This window comes from Ictidomys tridecemlineatus, unplaced genomic scaffold, assembly GCF_052094955.1.
Source record: "Ictidomys tridecemlineatus isolate mIctTri1 unplaced genomic scaffold, mIctTri1.hap1 Scaffold_81, whole genome shotgun sequence".
Taxonomy (NCBI): domain Eukaryota; kingdom Metazoa; phylum Chordata; class Mammalia; order Rodentia; family Sciuridae; genus Ictidomys; species Ictidomys tridecemlineatus.
Window position 1 is genome coordinate 613682 of NW_027526045.1, and position 19883 is coordinate 633564.

General features: G+C 41.5%; 1 protein-coding gene and 1 long non-coding RNA gene across 9 annotated transcripts in view; one reads left to right on the top strand and one right to left on the bottom strand.

The window, feature by feature from the left end:
* The first annotated feature begins 3826 nt into the window (after positions 1 to 3826).
* Positions 3827 to 19883, top strand: part of LOC110597347 (E3 ubiquitin-protein ligase TTC3-like) — a 50668-nt gene continuing 34611 nt past the window's right edge. For 3 of the 8 annotated variants that reach the window (XR_013434005.1, XR_013434010.1, XR_013434009.1), the window contains exon 1: positions 3827 to 4744. The gene's annotated coding sequence lies outside the window, so the exon portion shown is untranslated. Of the gene's footprint in view, positions 4745 to 6036; positions 6304 to 19883 lie in introns of those variants that run through there. The other 5 variants (XR_013434011.1, XR_013434012.1, XR_013434007.1 and 2 more) reach the window with 4 other exon arrangements.
* LOC144374662 (uncharacterized) lies at positions 5186 to 13628 on the bottom strand. The gene is made up of 3 exons (XR_013434014.1): positions 13392 to 13628; positions 5647 to 5698; positions 5186 to 5386 (listed from the first exon to the last, which is right to left on the bottom strand). It is a non-coding gene; the product is annotated as an uncharacterized LOC144374662 (long non-coding RNA).

Consider the following 19883-nt stretch of genomic DNA (forward strand, 5'->3'; position numbering starts at 1 on the left):
CTGGTGGGGGGGGCCGCCCGCGGTGGTGGGGGGCCGGCCGGCGTGGGGGCCTTCAGCGGCGTCCTTCCGGCCGACCGGCGGGGTTGGGGGGGGCTGTCCGGCGGGGTTGGGGGGGGCTGGCCCGCGGGGGTGGGCGGGCGGCCGACGTGGGGGCCTTCAGCGACCTCATTCGGGCCAGCCGGCGAGGTTGTGGGGGCGGCTGGTGGGGGGGGCCGGCCGGCGTGGGGGCCTTCAGCAGCCTCGTTCCGGCCGACCGGTGGGGTTGGGGGGGCCAGCAGGCGGGTTTGGGGGGGCGGCCGGCGAGGTTGGAGGGGCCGGCTGGTGGGGGTGGGGGGGCGGCCCGCGGTGGTGGGGGGGCCGGCCGGCGTGTGGGCCTTCAGGGGCCTCGTTCCGGCTGTCCGTCAGCCGGCGTGGGGGCCTTCAGCGGCCTCGTTCTGGCTGACCGGCTGGGTGGTGGGGGCACCCGGTGAGGTTGGGGGTCCGGCTGGCATGGGGGCTTTCAGCGGCCTCGTTCTGGCTGACCGCCGGGGCCGGTGGTGGGCGGTCTGGCCGGCGTGGGGGCCTTTATCGGCCACGTTTTGCCTGACCGGCGGGGTTGGGGCGGCCGGCCCCCGGGGGTGGGGGGGCGGCCGGCCCCCGGGGGTGGGGGGGCGGCCGGCCCCCGGGGGTGGGGGGGCGGCCGGCGGGGTTGGGGGGGGCTGGCCGGCGTGGGGGCTTTCAGGGGCCTCATTCCGGCTGGCCGGCGGGGTTGGGCGGGGCCGGCCGGCGGGCGTGGGCGGGGCCGGCCGGCGGGCGTGGGCGGGGCCGGCCGACGTGGGGGCCTTCAGCGGCCTCATTCGGGCCGGCGGGCGAGGTTGGGGGGGGGCGGCTGGTGGGGGTGGGGGGGCCGGCCGGCCTGAGGGCCTTCAGCAGCCTCGTTCCGGCCAACCGGCGGTGTTGGGGGGGCCAGCAGGCGGGTTTGGGGGGGGGCGGCCGGCGAGGTTGGGGGGGCCGGCTGGTGGGGGTGGGGGTGGGCGGGGCCGGCCGGCGGGGTGGTGGGCGGGGCCGGCCGGCGTGGGGGCCTTCAGCGGCCTCGTTCCAGCGGACCGGCGGGGTTGGGCGGGGCCGGCCCGCTGGGGTGGGGGGGCTGGCCGGCGTGGGGGCCTTCAGGGGCCTCATTCCCGCCGGCCGGGGGGCGGCCGGTGGGGTTGGGGGGCGGCCGTCGGGGTTGGGGGCGGCTGGCCTGCGGTGGTGGGCGGGCCGGCCGTCGTGTGGGCCTTCAGGGGCCTCATTCGGGCCGGCCGGCGAGGTTGGGGGGGGCCGGCCGTCGTGAGGGCCTTCAGCAGCGTCGTTCCGGCCGACCGGCGGGGTTGGGGGGGCCGGCAGGCGCGGTTGGGGAATGTGGCCGGCGAGGTTGGGGGGGCCGGCCGGTGTGGGGGCCTTCAGCGGCCTCGTTCCGGCCAACCGGCTGGGTGGTGGGGGCAGCCGGCGAGGTTAGGGGTCCGGCTGGCATGGGGGCCTTTATCGGCCTCCTTCCGGCTGACCGGCGGGGTTGGGGCGGCCGGCCCTCGGGGGTGGGGGGGGCCGCCGGCGGGGTTGGGGGGTCTGGCCGGCGTGGGGGCCTTCAGGGGCCTCATTCCGGCTGGCCGGTGGGGTTGGGCGGGGCCGGCCCGCGGGGTTGGGCGGGGCCGGCCCGCGGGGGTGGGCGGGGCCGTCTCGCGGGGGTGGGCGGGCCGGCTGGCGTGGGGGCCTTCAGCGGCCTCGTTCCGTTGGACCGGCGGGGTTGGGGGGGCGGCCGGCGGGGTTGGGGGCGGCTGGCCCGCGGTGGTGGGCGGGCCGGCCGTCGTGTGGGCCTTCAGGGGCCTCATTCGGGCCGGCTGGCGAGGTTGGGGGGGGGCGGCTGGTGGGGGTGGGGGGGCCGGCCGTCGTGAGGGCCTTCAGCAGCCTCGTTCTGGCTGACCGGCGGGGTTGGGGGGGCCGGCAGGCGCGGTTGGGGGGGGCGGCCAGCGAGGTTGGGGGGGCCGGCTGGTGGGGGTGGGGGTGCGGCTGGTGGGGTTGGGGGGGGGCCGGCCCGCGGTGGTGGGGGTCCGGCCGGCGTGGGGGCCTTCAGGGGCCTCGTTCCGGCTCTCCGTCGGCGTTGCGGGGGGCCAGCCGGCCTGGGGGCCTTCAGAGGCCAACCGGCGGGGTTGGGGGGCTGGCCCGTGGGGGTGGGGAGGCCCGCCGGCGGGGTTGGGGGGGCCGGCTGGCGGAGTTGGGGGGGCTGGCCGGCGTGGGGGCCTTCAGGGGCCTCATTCCAGCGGACCAGCGGGGTTGGGTGGGGCCGGCCCACGGTGGTGGGGGGGCTGGCCGGCGTGGGGGCCTTCAGCAGCCGTTCTGGCGGACCGGCGGGGTTGGGGGGGCGTCCGGCGGGGTTGGGGGGGCGTCCGGCGGGGTTGGGGGGGCGTCCAGCGGGGTTGGGGGGGCGTCCAGCGGGGTTGGGGGGGGCGGCCTGCGGGGTTCGGGGGGCCCGCCGGCAGGGTCGGGGGGGGGGGGGCCGGCTGGTGTGGGGGCCTTCAGCGGCCATCGTTCCGGCCGACCGGCTGGGTGGTGGGGGCAGCCGGCGAGGTTGGGGGTCCGGCCGGCGTGGGGGCCTTTAGCGGCCTCGTTCCGGCCGACCGCCGGGGTTGGGGGGGCCGGCCCGCGTGCGTGGGGGGGGTTGGCCGGTGTGGGGGCCTTCAGGGGCCTCATTCCAGCCGGGGTTGGGGGGGGCGGCCGGCGGGGTTGGGGGGGGCGGCCGGCGGGGTTGGGGGGGGCGGCTGGTGGGGGTGGGGGGGCCGGTCCGTCAGCTTTGCAGGGGCCTGCCAGCGTGGGGGGCCTTCAGCCGCCTTGTTCTGGCGGACCAGCGGGGTTGGGCGGGCCGGCCAGCGTGGGGGCCTTCAGCGGCCTCTTTCGGGCTGGCCGGCTGAGTGGTGGGGGCTGCCGGCGAGGTTGGGGGGTCGGTCGACGTGGGGGCCTTCAGCGGCCTCGTTCCAGCCGGCCGGTGGGGTTGGGGGGGGGCCACCGGCAGGGTTGGGGGGGCGGTTGGCGGGGTTTGGTGGGCCGGCCGGCGGGGTTGGGGGGGGCCGCTCGGCGGGGTTGGGGTGGCCGGCCAGCGTGGGGGCCTTCAGTGGCCTCTTTCCCGCCGGCCGGCGGGGTTGGGGGGTCGGCCGGCGTGGGAGCCTTCAGCGGCCTCGTTCCGGCCGAACGGCGGGGGTCGGGGGCGGCCTGTGGGGTTGGGGGGGGCCGTTTGGCGGGGGTGGGGTTGCCAGCCGGCGTGGGGGCCTTCAGCGGCCTGTTTCCGGCTGGGTTGGGGGGGCGGCTGGCGGGGGTTGGGGGGCCCACTGGCGTGGGGGCCTTCAGCGGCCTCGTTCCAGCGGACCGGCGGGGTTGTTGGCAGCTAGGGCTGTGGTGGTGGCGGCGGTGGCGGCAGCTTCCTTCCCGCCACGAGGTAAGTCAGCGGGGCTGGGGTCCTCTTGGGGGGAAGTAGGGGCGGCGGCAGCTTCCTTCAGGCGGCAAGGTAGGGCAGCGGGGCCGGGGTCCTGGGGGGTGGGCAGTTAGGGCACTGGCGGTGGTGGTGGCAGCTACGTTGTCACAGGGTGTCCGAGCTACCGGTGTCCGGGAGCTGCGGGGCCTTTTGGATGCTCCTATAACTTGGCAGCTGGGGCTGCGAGCTGTCTGTGGGCTGCCTTCCCCACAAAGGGCTGCAGAGCTGTGTGGTCGTCTGCGGCAGTAGCGACAGCAGCTCGCCTATGAGGGCGCAGACATTTGTTGCAGTTCTTGGGTCTTTGTTGTTTTTCCTTGGGTTTTTACCCTTCTTTTCATTAATTTTGGATAAAATGACCCCCGTGATGTAAAGATAGAGCAAGGAACATTGGTGACATGGGGAGCTTTGCAGAAAGTGCAGTTTGGATTCTGCTTTTTCATTGGTGATGGCCAGATGAATCTTCACTGCTGGCCCTGGAAAAGGCTAGGACAGCTTGTTAGTTGAGTTTTAAATTTCCCAGTTTGTGTTTAAAGGTTTTAAGTGCATAGAAGAGGAATGTTCGCCTTAAGTAAGCATATGAGCGGATAACAGGGAATGTTTTCCTCTGGAAAGGGAATTTGGTAGCTCTGACCCATGTCAGTCTGTGAATATTTAGACCTGTAGTGACTTTTTAACATTTTTCATAAAAATCTGTTATTTACAGTGTGTCATATGTTGTTAATACTCCTTGCCTTAAGTTCCCCAGCAAATCTTTTTCATGTCTTCTGAGAAAGTAGACAATTGATAGATTATCCAAGGAATGGAAAAAAACGTGAGTGGGTTATTTCCACAGTCCCTGAGAGCTGGCATTGTAAGACTCATCCTATCCCCAGTAACATTTTCATACAATAAATGTGAACACTTTTGAAGCCTTTTTATAAAGATACAATTTGGGAATGATATTAAGATAAGGAAAAGCTCTTAATTGATTTCTTAGATTAACATGTCTTCCCTTTTCTCTTTTCTGTTCAGTGGCCTCGTTCCTGCTAGAAAACTTGGAAAACTTATCACTTAGAAAACTTCATGAAGATGGCCAGTGATAAGCAAATGTCCGATGATGATGACAGCCCCAGCACCAGCACTGGCAATTCAGATTCAGACCAGCAAGACCCTGCTGCTCCAGAGCCTGAAGATCATGAAGAAAGAACCTTCTGCCACCCAGTGGAAGAAGAGCACCAAACTCTCTAGCAAAACCACTGCTAAGTTATCCACTAGTGCTAAAAGGTAACATTGTCAGGTTGTCTTCCAAGCAATTAGATGCTTCCTTTTGTTTCCTTTTGTGAGTTATACTCTTGAGTGAAATTAGCATGTGTCCACGTGGGTGTCAGTCCAGGCATCTGTGGTGGCAGCTTCATAAAAAGAAATGTGTCACTTTTCATGAAAGGAAATGATCAAAAAAGTTTATATTTGCTAAAAAATGTTGAATGTCAGGAATTGGTTTTTTTTGAAAGCAGATTTTAAATTTGCTTAGTTTTACAAACAAGTCTTTAAATCCTGCATAATAGATATAATTTTTTGTAGTTATAGTTATCCCTCCTTGTTCTTGTGAGAACAAATAAAACTGAAAAGTAGCCATTAACAATCTCAGGTGTCACTTTGCTGTTAAAACTTTGCACATCTTTAAAACTCGTGGATGTTCTTGACATAGTAGTGAAAATCAACAGCAGGAAAAAACATTTTGTTGGTTGTAAGTGAAAGATTATTTGTTTCCTGCTGACTTTTATTTTCTATGATGGCAAAAAAAAATCCATCAATGGGACTCCATCAGTGATAGTGGTTGTATTGAGTAGAACTCTTGTATCAAACATAAAATGTACCTATAGCATTACCTAATGTTGATGTTTTGTTGTTTTTCATTGATCACAACTAAAAGAAAAAGAAAATATAAAAACTTATTATTGTATTTTATAGCGATTCATGTTCTTATTTTTCTATACATTTTTACCGTCATTGCACCATTAACCAAACACTAATGAACTTGAGAATATTATATTGAATAGCAGCAGTCTTTGAAATAATTTAAAATTCTTCTCAGTGTGTTGTAATCTTATGGAGAGAACATTAAACAACTTTTGAAAACATTTTAAATTTCAAGAAAATCAGAGAAATGCTCTTTTTCCCCTTACCTCAAGGCCCTCTTTCCTCCAAGAGTATGAAATTTAAATTTACGTGCTGTACCTAAGATCAGAGAAAAGAAATGGTTAAGATTGCTAAAATAGTCCTGGAAAGTTTTTCATTGGTAAAGGTATTTGTAAATTTTAAACTTTTTTTTAAACAGATAAAATATTGACAAAACTATTAATGTACTCTTGCAATAGCTTTCTAATTTTTACCACAGTAAAAGTGGATTGAAGTCATTGTCAAAAATATTCTAGTGCTTTTTCTCCTTCCGTTTTGTCTCATTTGCATATAAGCTTGAAAAGAGAATTTCTTTGGTAAGAAGAGTTTTAAAATAGATTTTATATCCTTTTGTTGAGTAGTAGTGGAGGACTTTCTCAAATCAGGTGTAAATGACTTATCTATTTACAGTAGCAAGTGAGAAAAAAATCTGCAATTTTCTGTTAAGGAGTTTGGGTTATGCCTCTGAGAACAAAGAGGAAGCAGCCATGTTAGCATTACTGAAGGCAAAACCAGCCTTGCATTTACCTGCATGATGGTAGAGGGCATTCTGATTTTCTGGTTATTCTGTAGACTGTCTCAAATCTTTTTTGTCTGTTCTCATTTCACTAATGGAATTCAGAAGGATTTAGCTGAAGTAACCCTTAATCCTCTCCTAACTGCAGGTAAGAAACAAATTTTGTTGTTTTGATTTCTAAATTGTGGAACAATATCAGGAGATGAATGTATTATCCTTGTATGTATGTGCAGCAGAAGAGGCTAGCTAGCTATGTTTGCTTCCTTAAAGCTTTGCAAGTGCTTTAAACAAAAATTGCCTAGGTGAATTAAATTAGGAGAAAAATACTATTAGCATGTATCATATATTCTGTACTTATGAATATAGTGATCTTGTGCTTCTTGCTGAGATTTGTTTGAGTGGTGTTGATTTTTCTGTTGTTTTCATGTGGAATATATTTATTCACAAGTATTTTGTAGAAACCTGTAAGGTTTTAAGATTTAAAGTTAGTGCTTGTGTGCAATCTGAATTGATTTTCCAAATTTAGAAATTTTTAAATATGCTGTTACAAAATGTAAAAGCATTAAACAGGAGTATAGTTGTATCTGTTTGATTTATTCAGTAACTTGCCTAAAGGAAAAATTTTATGTGCTAAGCTATGGTTGTAGTTGTTATTTTCTAGAAAACACATTGTTGGAATTATTTACATTTTAAGCAAATATCCTAATGACTTGGGAAAATTCTTAGCAGTAAATTAATTGGAATTGTGAGAAGAATCAAATTCAGTGGAACTCAGAATTTAAGATTGGTTGACAAATTGTATTAAAAGTAGCTGATTGATTTTTTTATTTGTGTCTTATATAGTGTTCTGTTTATTTTTGAATGGTGACTGTGTGGTTGACAAAATTTATCAAATTTAGAGAGCAATATTATAAATAAATTGCATAGAAGTATGTGCTCAAGAATGAGAGGGGAAGGGATGCTATAATTAAGGAAGTGTTATGATTTGATATAAAAATATTTTGGTGTTTAACCTGTGTTTTTGCTACAAATTGTGTTTGCTCATGTTGATCAGCACCATCTCTGAAGTCTACTTGAGACATAATAAGGAATAATCCATTTGCTATTTATTGTGTTAACCAGATCCCCAGATAAAGGGGATCTGATCCTGATTTATCCAGTGAATTAACAGTTTTGCTTATATTTGTAGTCGCAGCCATTTCAGTTTAAAAGGAGACATGAATGTGAATTATAATTATTATATAATTATAATTATAAACAGAGTGATATTTCAGATCTCAAAGTATTACTTAAAAAGTATACTGCTCAATAGTGTAGCCACTAGCCACATTCTGACTATGGACCAGGATGTTGTGGTTAGTTGAAAATGTGATATGCTGTAAGTGTGAAATGCATACTGGATTTTGAAAACTCAGTACAATTTGTAAAAGAATAAATATTTTAAAGATATTTATTACATGTTGAAATAATATTTGGCATGTTTAGTAAGTGTTTTAAAAATTGTATTTTTATCATTTTAGCATAGTTATTAGCAAATTCAAAATTACGTGTATAACTTGCATTATAATTTTGTTGAACAGTATTGCTTTAGAGAAGAAGTAAATCAGTATTTCTTTTAGCCTTCTAAATGGTGTGTCAAATCTGTACCATGTAGGAGGTCAAGTTAAATTTGTTCTGTGGAAGAATCACTTAACTTTCAGAGTATATTCTGATAATTTCCATTATGAAAGATGTAAAGATCTGTCAATTTAAAACTCACATGTCTTAAAGTTGCATGTCAGGTCAAACTTTTTTAAGGGTTTCTGTTGATTTTCTGCAAATGGCTTAAACCAGTGTATGAATATACATCTAGAGAACATAGTAGACATATTGAATGCTTTCAGAGCAGTAATGTATTGGTACATTTGGTAAAAGAATGTACTTTAAGTGTTTAACCCAGGACTGTTTCCACAAGGTCACAGGATTATTTTAGATGGAGTAAAATCTTTCTGTGAAATAGAAAGTAAGTTTCACTTATCGCATATTTTTTCTCTTTATATACCAGATTTCATTTAAGTTCATGAAATAATGCTTAACATTTAGTGATTTAACTAGTGAAGCAGTAAAACTTTGGGCTTGGCTTGTGCACAGTATCGTGGAATACTTATATCTATTTTCTTTTGTCACAGTCTTTGGTGACTGTTGGCTATTGAAAAGGACATCTTTTAACTTCTCTTGTTCTTTAATATCTGAGTTTCTTTGTGGCTGTGTATTCAGGAAAAAAAAAACAAATGTAAAATACAAGTTTCTTAGGAAATTAGAAGTTGTTTCTTACTACTTTGGGGAGAGACTTTTTTCCATATACCTCATATGTAAAATAATGCAGATGTTTTGTGTGTCTTTGGTTTCTTCTGGGTAGAAGGTTACTTCTTGTAATTTTGATAGAAAAGCCTAAATTTGTATTGTGTTTTTGCTTTCATGCCAGAAAATGCAATAGATTTTGGTATTATATTTCTTTTAACTCATAGCTGCATAAATGAGAATTTTAGCTTTATGGTGGTTGTATTATTTAGATTTGTTAATTTATGTTGTAATTAAAAATGGGATTCCACAGTCATAAGTACATCTATAATTTGTGGGTTAATATTGCATGAGACCTTTAAAACCTTATGCTTGCTACTTCCAGGTACAATTATTTAATTATGGCTTTTGGTAAGGTGTGTGTGTGTGTGTGTGTGTGTGTGTGTGTGTGTGTGTGTGTATAAACTTGTCAAAGTATGTGACAGTGTTAATTATCCCTCAGGGAAGAAATGTTAATTGTATCTGGGTACATTCAGGAAAATGTTGAATGAGATATAGGAAAACTAGATTTACTTGTACTAGGGAGATTTGTCTTAAACCCCATCTTTTGTTTTAATTAATAAGTTATTCTTTAGTTACATAATTAGGTCTATATACACATCCAGGATGGCCTTTGGGTAGATATCATTGTCAAATTAAATGCAGGACTTTAAAAGTGTTTGATTATATGTCAATAGGAATACTTCTTTTTCTTTTAGTAAAAAAAGGTTTATAAATATTTAATTTCTAATGATTTGATGGTATTTTAGGTTTTAAGTATTGAAGGCCTGTGGGCCAATGCATTTTAAACACAGGGAAATAATATATGTTTTTTTGGTTTACGTTTATACTTTTTACATTCTATATTTTAGATTAGGGTATAAAAATCAATTCACCAGTAAGGGGGAAGGGAAATTATTATGAACATCCCTTTGTTTTACATAAAGTTATGGACGATAGTTGTTTAGTAATGTGTTGACATTTATGTTCTATTTTTCAAAGGATGTGCTTCCTTTTTCACTTACAGTCAGCACTTGTGTAAACAGCAAAAGTTTAGAAAGGAGCTGGATTTCTAAGTTAATCTTGAATTTCTTTTCCTGTATAGAGGGTACAAACATGTACTCCTAAATATTAATGGGTTTGGACTGAATCTATGTTAAAGAAGATATTCAAGAGTAATTGTAAATCATTTTTGGTTAAGGAGAAGGCCTTATGGGGGGGTAGATATTACAGCTTCAAGTTTATATTAATCATATGTTGACTATCAAAACCTGAAATCAGCTACAATGATACTTGTAAATATTATAATACTTGCAAATTTTGTTAACTTCCCTTTTTAAAAGAAAGAAAAAGAAGTAGCATAAGTTCTAAGTCAGATGTTGGCAATTTGCACATAAGAGTAATTTTCTGAGGATAAACTGTGTTTCTGATGGTTGCCATATCTCTCGCTATTGTCCAGTGTAGATTAGAACTTTGCTAATTAAAGGGTGATCTTCAGACTAGCAACATCTGTATCACAGGTGTGATTGTTAAAACTCAGTATGTTGTTTTCCCCTAACCAGAAGTACTGAGTCCAAATCTGAATTGAGTAAGATTGCTAACTGAATTGTATGTCTATTGAGGTTGGAAAAATCCTGCTACTGAAGCAAGACTGTTCAGATCCATGCTGTGCCACTATTGGCATGCCACTTTATAATCCTGCTACTGAAGCAAGACTGTTCAGATCCATGCTGTGCCACTATTGGCATGCCACTTTATATAAGTTATGGGATATTTTTGTTCTTCAGTTTCCCAAGTTGTAAAATGAAGATTAAGTTGATCTCCCCATTGTATAATTTTTGTGAGGATGAAATGAATTTCTTGAAAGTTTTGTTAACCACATAAATTGGATCCCTAAAGTGGATACAGCATGATAAAAGTAGGTGAGACAGTTTATCAGCATGCCCTCACTCTTGCTGGTGTTTGCTCCAGTGCATCCACATCCTACTTATAGGAATAATTGCATCTTAATTCATCATCTAATTATTCAGTATATATCAAGCAGTTTGTTTTTAATGTGAATAAAAGCAGGATTTTAAAAACTTGAGTTAAAACAGAAAATTAGCCTAAAAGTGTTGATCATAGATGAACAAATACTCAATCCCTTCCAAAAAAATATCTATAAACTTAATGATACTTAAAAAGAATGCCTTGGGGCTGGGGCTGTAGCTTAGTGGCAGAATGCTTGCCTAGCATGTGTGAGGCACTGGGTTTGATCCTGAGCATCACATAAAAAAACATAAAATATATGCATTCTGTCCATCTACAACTACAAAAAAAAATGTTTTAAAAAGTATTTATAAGAATACTATGACTATGACTGCCCAGTAAAGTATAAAAAAAAATTTTAGATAGTTGTATTAGTTAATGTTTTCCCCTCTTTAAATATCCCATTTTAAGAGTTTGTGATTTCATTCAGAACACAGTAATTTCAATATTTGTAAAATTTACACTCATAATAGTATAGTTTACCAATTACTTCAACATAATGTAGTGTAATTCCAGGCAAAACAGTGAGTTGGAATTCGAAAAAAATATTAAGTAACTCATATTCGTTACTTTTTTCATAATTGTGATATTTAATATTAATCACTTAAAGATTATTTAGCTATCATTTCTATTTGCTTATAGAAAGTAGTTGATAATTACAATAATCCTAATTGTGTCTCCCATATATGCCAGTGGAGCAGAAAGACTCAGTTACCATTGAATAACTCAAAACATTTATCCAAAGAGTGATTGATTGAAAATAATATCTCCCCCACATAAGGTCACATTTTTATTAGCTGTCTATTATGTTCAATGACGATAATGTAAGGAGAAAGTGGGTGAAAACCTTGGGTACTTTTTAAAAACCTAAATGGTTATTTCAAAGCAACATGAAGTAAATTGTTAATTTTCTTTCTGCAAGTAAATGATTGGTACCTTATTCTCTCCTTGAATGTGTTGCTGTAACAAAATGTAGATTATGTTTAATTATGAGGAAAATCAACAAGTCTTGCTTAGAGTACAAGAGCATTCAGATTGAGAAAACTGAATGGGAAAACTTTATCTTCCATTCTTCTCTTTTCTATAAATATGATATAACAAAACCACTTGTAGATCTATTAGATCTACAGGCATATAAAGTGATGATTTTTCTTTCCGTATTACTTTAGACAATAATTGTATTTGGCGGGGCTGGGCTTGTGGCTGAGTGATACAGTGTTTGCCTAGCATGTGCGATGCCCTGCGTTCAATCCTAAACACCACATAAAAATAAATAAATAAAATTAAGCTATGTGTCCAACTACAACTAAACATTAAATTAAAAAAAGAATTGTGTTTGGGCATTTTATTAGAATTTAAAAGATGAAATATCTTTAAACATTTAATGTTTTTTTGCATCTTGATCACAGAAGTTTTTGCCTCTACCCCATATTCATAGTCTAGGAGATAGTTGACAATACCTGGAGACATTTTGCTTTTCAAAACTTGGGGGAAAAGGCTCTAGTATACAACAAAGAATTGTCTCCCTTCAGGAGATCTTACTGAAATAAAACATATATATGTTTGTTATGTTTTACTAGGAATATTGAAGTAACTTGTGACTACAGAATGCACGTCGCCTTTGTATTTTCTTAGTGATGAAAATAAAAACCAAATGAAGAACATGGCTTTCTCTCCAGTGTGTAATTTAATGTCAGAATCTAATATAATGTAATCATCACTTTCTGCAATCATAGAAAGTAATGTAATTGCCTCTTCGGTAAAAGATGGGAAGAGAGTATCAATATCAAATTTGGAGAAATGGTAAGAGTAAGGGAAGCATCTAGAAGAGATGGGAAGGCTCACTCTCTAACCACAAATTCTGCACACCTCTAGTTTTCCACCTCCTACCACATATCAGGCTTTCTAAAACTTTACTTTTTATTTTTTGCCTTAGATAACTTAACTAAAAATTATTCCAAAATTATGTAAAATAAATGTAATTTTCCATTACTAAACTTTTGTTTTCCATAACACATTAAAGGGAAAATTAAATAATAAAAACAGACATAATAAATTCTTGTTTGATATAATCATTTAAATATCTTTTTTAGACAGCAGTAATTCAAACAAAATACTTCCCTGACTTAAAATGTAATATTTTATATTAATGAATCAGGAGGCTAAAACACTAAAATTGTCAGACTTAGTAAATCCTTCAAATATTTCATCTATAGAGGCACAGTACACACTTAGTGTAACTTATAAAAGTTTTTTTTTAAAATATATAAATTCCAGGTCAAAATATATCAAATCAAACATATATCAACTTTGCTTCTCAATTTACTTCTCAATTTACCTCTCAATGTAATCATATTTTGTTGACTCTAAATAACATCGTCTGGTAACTGATAGTGACATTAAAATTTGTATCATCTTTCTGCTAAAATATAGTAAGCTCTACTCTGAACCCCTCATTCATAGGTCTTACATCTGTTATCCCATCGTCAGCAATAAAGCCAATGAGATTATTCTAAAATGTAAACGTCCCCATGTTATTCCTGTCTTTGCTTATTAAAGGAGCAAGCAATGTACTCTCTAATTTCTCTTTTGCCTATTTTCCCTTTGATATAGAAATATAATGTGCATTTCAATCAAATTAAAATCTTTCAGTTCCCTTAACTGTCTAATATATTTCTAGTTAGGCAAATGATGATGCACCTCCTGAAATCCTATTTTCTTTTCACAGACCTCTCAGTCTCGCTCTGCTCCATCTGTAAATATCCAACTCCTCTTTGGGATCCTTATAAAAATCTCCCTTTTGTGGATACACTTTATACAGTCAACTTGATGACTTGATGCTTCCCGTCGGTTCTATTTTGGAAATATTTGCAAAACTGCATTTATTACCTCATATCACAGTTATTCATTCACGTCACTATTTCCATTTGCTGACTATGAAAGAAAACCTTTCTGGTTTTGGCATCCGCCTTGGCAGCAGCAGTCGGAGAAGACAGCCTGGAAGACCTCCTCTTGGGCTTTTACTTAGCCTCACATTCTTCAGAGCTGACCTTCCTCTGGAGCTTCCTGGCTGAGAGCACAAGGCTCACACAGGTGCTGCAGGCAGTGGCTTTTGGGAACCTTCTGAAACTGTGCTGCCTGGCCACTGCTGCTGTTCCCACCACATGAGTTGCTGCGACACACCAAGTATTCAATTGTTTTAATGCAGTTTTTATCATAATTGAGACATAACTATAGGCAATTTTAAATCTCTAAATTTTGTGATTTTAGCTACAACGAACCTTATAAAAATCAAATCCTTACTCTTATGTTTTGTTTATTCTGCTTTCTAAATAAGTTCTCATTTTGTCATTATTGCCAGTGCTTACAACCCTCCTTTCTCTTATCTCTAGCCTAGAGAACAGTGACCTGCCCCTAGTTGCTCTTCCTGTCATGAGCCTCTCTCAAGTGTGCCATTCTCCCCTCTCACAAGCATTAGTTTCTAAAATAAACATTTAACCATGTCATACCCACAAAAGTGAGAAAGTATTCTATTATTTATACAATAAACTCAATATTTATTCATATGTCCCCCAGCTCTTCCAAGCATGATCACAAATAGTCTTCCAAATTCCCCGTAGGAACAAACTCAGCCCCACTAATACTTGTTCACATAATTCCTTTGCTTCACACAATTCCTACCTCTTCTGATTTTTATTGCTTCTCTGTCTCTATTTATGGTTAACATTTGCCAACATAGCCTCCATTGCCTCTAGCTCTTTAAGCTTCACCTTGAATTCTCTTTTTTTCATGCCCCAAAGAATTTCTGCTGCACCATCATTGCTTTCCCATCCTAATAGAAGTGAGAGCTTATTAATCTAATATCCATATACTTTTTCAAAAGCTTTAATCATAACATTAAGTGTGCTTTGTCTCAGTTTTTACAAATAGATATCTTCTCCATTATGATGCAAATTCTTTTAAGATTGGTATCATATTGTATCATTTTTTATATCATCAACATCTAGTATATAAAAGGAAAAGTGAAAGAATAATCTAAATATAAGATATATCTAAAGTTTCTAGTTACTGTGTATTATATCCAATATTCAGAGCTATAATATTAGTTCTATATTTTGTGACAAGGAACTTCTTACAATAATTCTACAGTGCAAGTGGACACAAACTTTAAAGCCCAAATGAAAGCCCCACACCACTTACTTTCCCCAGTAATAAATGCTACTTTGGGATTATGCTAATAAAATCTAACCTTCCATTAGATACATGATTTCTGACTATTCTTTAATAAATTACCTCTTAAACAGAGTAAAATTAGAATAAAATAGACAACAATGTTCTATTACAAAAATGCGTTTCATATTTGATGTTAGAATACAACACATTTGTTTTCTAAGTTAGATTCAATAAAGATAAGGAGCTTAAAGTTATCTGGACAGAAGAAGAGAAAGGAATCAGTCATCAGTTAGAATGAAAGAAAGCCCATGATTGCACTTGAAAGGGTGTTAGCAGAAGCTGTCCAATAAATTCACAGAAGATGCTTCTGCTTTAATAAATTGTTGTGCTATCAGCCAGGCACGGTGGTGCACAACTGTAATCCCAGTGGCTTAGAGGCTCATGAGTTCAAAGCCAGCCTCAGCAACAGCAGGGTGCTAAGCAACTCAGTGAGACCATCTCTAAATAAGAATACAAAATATGAGGGCTGGGGTTGTGGCTTATAATATAGTGTTTGCCTAGCATGTGTGAGGCACTGTGTTTTATTCTCAGCACCACATATAAATAAATAATAAATAAAGGTCCATCAACAACTAAAAAATATCTAAAAAAATGCAAAATAGAGTTGGGATGTGGCTCAGTAGTCCAGGGCCTCTGAGTTCAATCACTGGTACCAAAACAAACAAACAAACAAACTGTTGTACTATCAAATCCTTTTGTAGCACTTGAGCTTCACTTTCTCTACTTGTGCTGACAGATCAAGGTTTTGTTTGTCCCAAATCTATAATTTGGTGCCAATTGTCTGTTTATCTTCTGAGCATGAAAGGGAAATCTCAGCCTTGAAAAAAATTTTATTATTAGTGTTATTATTATTGGCCTGGTAAGAACAACAATAGTACTTTTATGAAGCATAAGAAAATTTAGGGTTCTAAGACTTTATTCTGGAAAAAAGTAATTTTATAAATATTATTTCATGTTCAAAGTATATTCATATACAGCCTTACATTTTCAAATGACCAAAGAATGAGGAACACTTAAAAATAATGTGTTTCATTATTCACATAGGTGGTAATAAAGTTGTAGCTTAAATTTTAGCATTAGTACTCATTCTCTAATTTTGTGTTATTTCTATTTATTGTCAAACATCTAACAATACTTTAGGAATAGGATGTCAATTTTTTATGTTCATAAAGTTCAGTGTAAAATAAAAAAGAATTATCCTCTTGATTATGGCTAATATTTTCTGTATAATCTTATGAATCATTACTACTGGATTAGCATTTTTCAAAACCAGGATCAAACATGTTTTTTTTTCAACTTTATTACCTTTTTATACCTATTATTAGAGTAAATAAATTGGCATCATAACTTTAAGTTAATTTTTTTTCACATAATGGATATGCTAAAATTAAATCCATTCCTTTATATAGACTTGTAGAAGCTACAAGCAATTTTCTGATGCTATAAACAATGTCACAGTAATCTTCATATATAAATACTATATCTATATATATATATATACATACATATATATATCTATATCTATATCTATATATATATATATATATATATATATATATATAACTTGTTATATTTTGGAAGAATATTCATGAGCTAAAAGTTGTTCATATTTTTTAGTATTTTTTAAAGTCAGAAAATACATTAATTTGTTCTTTGATTAGTCCAAATGCAGCTTAAACTTTTCCCATTGTCCTCCATCTTTTACAACACAGTTGTTTTCAGCAATTTAATTGTGGAAACAGTAAAGACATTACACTGAAACAACTCTTAGTAGGCAAAAATTTTTAAAAAAATGTTATCACTAAGAGATAATCTCCATTGATAAAGCAGTGGATGAGTTGGTATTTTTATTTGATCAAAGTTATTACTCTGATCTGTTTAATCTGTTCCCATCTTGAACACCCTTCATTCTTCAAACCTCATTCCTGCTACTCTCTCTGAATTGGCCCCTGGGCTCCTCACTGTTGCTCCCATCAGGCCAGGCCCATTTCATTCTGTTTTTGCTCTTTCCTCTGCCTCAGACACTTTACCCCTAGAACATAGCTAGCTCCCTTATTTCCTTTCATTCTTTATAGAACATCCTTTTCTCAATGAAACCTTCCCTGGCCATCTTATTAAAATGCAAACCCTGCTCCTTTGAGACATTTCCTATCTTCTTTCCCTTTTTTCCTCTTAGCATTTGGCATATTATTGAAAATATTGTTACACTATTCAATATTGTTACATTATTTATTTATATTGTTTATTGTGACTTCCAGTGTAATGTGGGCTTTACAGGGAAAGGCTTTTTCTTCTGGTTTGCTCTTAAATCTGGACTGTCTGACAAGTTGCCTGGTTCATAGCAGGCACTCAGGAGTAGTATTTGTTGACTTAGTAAATGAGTAGTTGAATATTAGATTGTAGTTGACTGGCATATCAATATTTATGGATTTGAAAAACAACATGAAATGAAAAAATAAATAAAAGCCCAATACCCATGATAGTGTTTGCATTTGGAAAGTCAGGGAGGGAAAGGAGATTGAAGAGATTCCAAAGCAGCCATATTGATATCATTGCCTTTCTCTTATTAAAAGAGAATTTGGCCAGGCACAGTGGTGCACACCTGTAATCCCAGCATCTCAGGAGGCTGAGATAGGAGGATCGTGAGTTCTAAGCCAACCTCAGCAAAAGTGAGGTGCTAGGCAACTCAGTGAGATCCTGTTTCTAAATAAAATACAAAATAGGGCTGGGATGTGGCTCAGTGATTGAGTGTCCCTGAGTGCACTCCCCAGTACCAACAACAACAACAAAAAGAGAATCTGAGCAAATATTACAAAATGTTATAATGTTATAAATGTTATAAAAACAAAATTCTGGATGTTTATTACATTATTCTCTGTATTTTTCCAATTTGTAAAAATATTCAAAAAGTTTTTCAAAGTAAAGATTCAAATAAGACACACAAAGGCACATGTCTTTCATACTGTATTCCTGATTTTACATAATTAAAAAAAATTACAGTGAGTAGGGCCTTAGAGAATTACTCTCATTCATACTTCCATTACTGCTTTGCAGATAGACTTCATTAAATTCTTTGCAGGACTTAATTTTATTTTGTTTAGTGTTGTTAAAATTATATTTTTTCTTTATATTCTAATTTGCTATGATAAAAAAAGAGAAAGTACAGAAGGTTGTGAAGTAAAAGGGAAGACTCAGCCTGGGAACCTTTTAAAGATGTTCTTACCCTCCCCTAAAGTTACAATTTAGGCAGCCTAGGAGTGTATCTAGTGGTCTGGAGATGGTGAAGTTTTCCAGGTGGACTTCTACATCTAAGTTTTTGAGTAATTTTTTAAATGTCTAATTTTATGCATCAAGAAATTGAGTTCAACAGATGTGAAATGACTTTTCAAGGTGTCATTGCAAGTGAAGGATGAAACTGGATGGCGCTTGCATTAGAGGGTGATAAATTTGTTGGTATTTCCATTATGAGTCATTCTTTTGCTTGAAACAGTATCTTTGCTGATGACTACACCTTGCATTTTGTGGGTTCTCTATAAATATTTGTAGAACAAATGAATTGATAATGTTCTGAATACTGAAACCCAGTCTATATACTGGTTTTCCAGAGATACCTCTTGCAAATTTTAATCTATTATCAAATTTAGGGAAGAATATTAAGGCTTTCTGAATTATTTTGAAGACTTTCATAGAGTATTCCTGGTTTTGTTTCTCAGACAAAATATTTACTAATTTTTAAGTTGGGATGTTTTATGATATGTCATATGATTGCAAAAAATTTGCATAGATTAAAAACATACAACCACTAGTTAAGTATTCACAAAATTCGGTAACTATATATGTAAGCTATTTTTCCTTTTTATTTTACCAGATAGAAATATTCATTGAAGAATATTTTTACTTCAGAAGCTAAAATAGAGCATGCATCTAGGCATGGTGGCACACACTTATGATCTCAGAGACTCAGGAGGCTGAAGCAGGAGGATCACAAGTTTGAGGCCAGCCTCAGCAACTTAGTGTGAGCCCCTGAGCAAATTGGCAAGACTGAATCTGAAAATTAAAAATAAAAAGGGCTGGGAATGTGGTTCAGTAGTTAAACCCCTCTGAGGCCCCTAATGCCAAAAAAAAAAAAAAAAAAAAAGGAGAGCATGCAAGGTGCGTTCTTTACTTTTCTAAGAATATTTTGTTTGAGAATTATGAGCCCAAGTCTATGGGGTCACAGCTCTAAGATATAAGCTATAGAGGCAGGTACTTTCCATTTCTGCATGAGGATGGGCCATTTTTGGTTTCTTTGGTTCAGATAGGGGAGACTACTAGAGGGTCACCTGTCTCTAGACGTACTTTCAGGCTTGAGAGAGGATAAGTCATTGTGCTTTAAAAAATGAGAAATTTTATGGTATAGTCAATAGAGATATGTAAATGTTTATGTGCGTATTGTGTTTTGCTGTAGTTTACAAGATACAAAATAATAGACTCACTAAAGTCCTCAAGAGATGGAGTTCTGAAGGGTATGTTAGATTCTTGTTTGTGAACGATAGAAACCTGACTCAGGTCCTTGGTGTAGGTAGTAGAGAGAATCTGTAGGCTGTTGTACCTGAGAAGTCTAGGGGTTGGCTTCAGTGGTGGCTGGGCAAGAGCTGTGTGTGTCCTTCTGTTTCTCAGCTGTGTTTCCCTGTTTTGTCAGTTTCATATTTCGTTCTTTTTTCTCTTTTCTGTTTGATTTTACAAAGTTGTTTTTTCCTGTATCTTCAAGTTTGTGGATATTTTCATCTAAAATGCTTCATTTGCCTTTCTTAACATTCAGGTGTTTTTCATCTTAAATACTTTAATTTTTATCTATAGAAATTAAATTTGGGTCTTATATTTCATGTCTTTACTTGCTTCTACAATGAATGGAATGTGATTATAGCAACTGTTGTAATATCCTGAATTCCATCATTTGTGTCATTTATGGGCTTCCAGTTGATTGATTTTTCTCACTATAGAACACATTTCCTTTCTTTGCATACCTGGCATTTTTTATTGGAATTCAACATTGTGAATGTTACTTTGTTTAGTGCTGCATATCTTTGGTTTACTCTGATTACCTTTGAGCTTTATTTTGGAATACAGCGAAATAACATACAAGTAGGTTAGTTTTTAATAATCTTG